Consider the following 2,714-nt stretch of genomic DNA (forward strand, 5'->3'; position numbering starts at 1 on the left):
TAAAAATACAAAAATTATCTGGGCGTGGTGGTGTGTGCCTGTAGTCCCAACTACTCAGGAGGCTGAGACAGGAGAACTGCTTGAACCCGGGAGGCAGAGGTTGCAGTGAGCCAAGATCATGCCATTGCACTCCAGCCTGATGACAGGGCGAGACTCTGTCTGAAGAAAAAAAAAAAAAAGGTAAAGGAAAGAAAAAAAAAGAGGCAAATAATGTAAGTTTGTCCTTAACAAAGAGGTTGAGAAAGAAGGAAGAGTAAAGGTAAGGAGCAGAATTGACTAATGACCAACTCAATGACCACAACTCAGCCCGCCTTGCCATTTTTCCCAAGCCTTGCCCTTGAGGGGTGAATTATGAAGTATATATAAGATAATGAAGGATTATTACTAACAGTTTCTTTGACTTCATGGACATTCCAGATCAACTTGTTTGCAAACTTGCCAAACAACAGACAGTATTTTCCACCCACCCACTCTTTGCTTTGTTGATATAATATAGCACATTTTTATGTCTTCACATGGAGCTAAATATTTGGAAAATGAAGTCTCCGTGGATATAATATATTATTCAAGATTCCTCCAGTTGTTAACCTAATTTGATCTTGTACATTGATTATGTAATAATATAATTGGAGGAAAAATTGCCTTGATCTTTTAAAAATGTTTAAACTATTATCTAATCTAGATTCCATATTAAGACTGTGACCTGTTTTTACAACTATAATGAGTGATTGTTTTATTTGAAATACGTAATATTAACTGATATTGAGTCAAAGATTAAATTCTGTCTATTGGAGAGGTAAATTTTTGTTTGTGCTCAAGATGGATATGGGCTAAAGAACACTGGTTCTTTATTATCATCATTAAATGCTGACTCAATTAATGGTGATGCAATTTCCTGTTCAGTAATTTGCTTATTCAAACTCAATCAGAGAGCCTCATCTTAAATATTAACCTCTGGCAAGAGACAATGATGATGAATATACTTTAAAACTTTGGATAATGCAGGCAGCTGACACGGAATTACACTTCTAAAATCCCATTAAAGCAGCAACTAATCAGAGTGCTACATGAGTCATCCTTTGCAGTTATCTAACTAACCTCATATTCTTTGTCTTTTAACTCGCAATTTCAAAATGTCTTGCCAACATCATTTAGGAGTTGCCACATCTCTATGGAATGAAAGTGCTTTTGAGAGAGAAAAAGAGAGAGAGAGAGAGAGAGAAAGTCTCAGGGCTGCATGCTAGGTAAACCTAAGCCTCTTTTATCTTTTCCCAGGAAAAAAGAAAGATATTAGTCACTCAAAAATTAAGCTGAAGAAACCTTTTTAAAACAATTACTTCACTTCCCATTTAATCTCAGACCACTGGAGATATTTACAGCATTGTCACTCTCCCTCTTTTCCTTTTTCCCCATAAATTTATAACTTCCAGCATTTACTCTTCTATCCAAACATTACAAGTCTGATTCTCATTATCTAGCTTAAGTCCTTGACTTCTACATCTTTCCCTGAGGACCTCATCAAAAACTATGCTTTGAGTCCACAATTCTAAAGAACAATGAACTTTAAAAATTAAATTAAAAAAATTTTTTACAGGTTTTATAGTTTACAAAGAGTTATCAGAAGAATTGTTTCATCTGAACTCCATAATAACACTGGGAAAAAAGCAAGGCTGGTATTCTTTATACCTCAAAGATGAGAACACAGGGAGACTTGCCAAGGTAACATGACCTGTACAAGTCTCCTGACTCAGTCCTGAAAAAACAGCCAGGTGTTTTCTTTGCATAGTCTGTGTTATCCAGGTCATGAAAACCTTAGTTACAAGAGGAAATATGATTAAACTTTCACTTTAAAGGCTTGCTGTTTTTAACATCTGTCCATAATCAGGTTGAATTTTATTTATATGGAGTAATCTCACTCTATCCTCAAACCTGTGCTTTGTGTTCATTTAGGCTGTTTGTTTGTTCTTTTTATTAATATTCATTCACCTTCAATCATCTATAATAATTGTTTAGGGAAGGATTATGAAGCTCTTTTATGCCGTGTCTAAAAGTTTGACTCTATTTTTGTAGCTTCAGGGGTTGGAGAAGAAGGGAAAAAGTATTTTAAGGCCAGGTGTGGTGGCTCACGCCTGTAATCCCAGCACTTTGGGAGGCCGAGGCAGGTGGCTCTCCTGAGGTCAGGAGTTAGAGATCAGCCTGGACAACATGGTGAAATCCCATCTTTGCTAAAAATACAAAAATTAGCCAGGCATGGCAGTGCATGCCTGTAATCCCAGCTACTCAGGAGGCTGGGGCAGGAGAATCGCTTGACCCTGGGAGGTGGAGGTTGCAGTGAGCTGAAATCATGTCACTGCACTCTAGCCTGGGTGACGGAGTGAGACTCCATCTCAAAAATAAATAAATTAAAAAGTAATTTTTAAGAGGGATCTACAACACTTGGCTTAGTATTAGATATATGGAATAGAGATAACCTCTGAGGGAAGAGGTAGATCATAGAATTTCCATTTATGTCATTTTTGAGAATAAGGAATGCAGAAAGAGAAGACAAATTTAAGAGAAGTAATGATAAATTCAATTTTAGACATTTTGGATTTAGAGTGACTGCAGAACCCTCAGAAGAGAGTCACGTAGAAAACTCAACGGAACATTTTTCACTATATCAGACTATGATAAGAAACAATCCCAAAATTTCATTGGTTTTCAATAACAAAAGT

Source organism: Mandrillus leucophaeus, unplaced genomic scaffold (assembly GCF_000951045.1).
Source record: "Mandrillus leucophaeus isolate KB7577 unplaced genomic scaffold, Mleu.le_1.0 Scaffold1157, whole genome shotgun sequence".
NCBI classification, from domain to species: Eukaryota; Metazoa; Chordata; class Mammalia; order Primates; family Cercopithecidae; genus Mandrillus; species Mandrillus leucophaeus.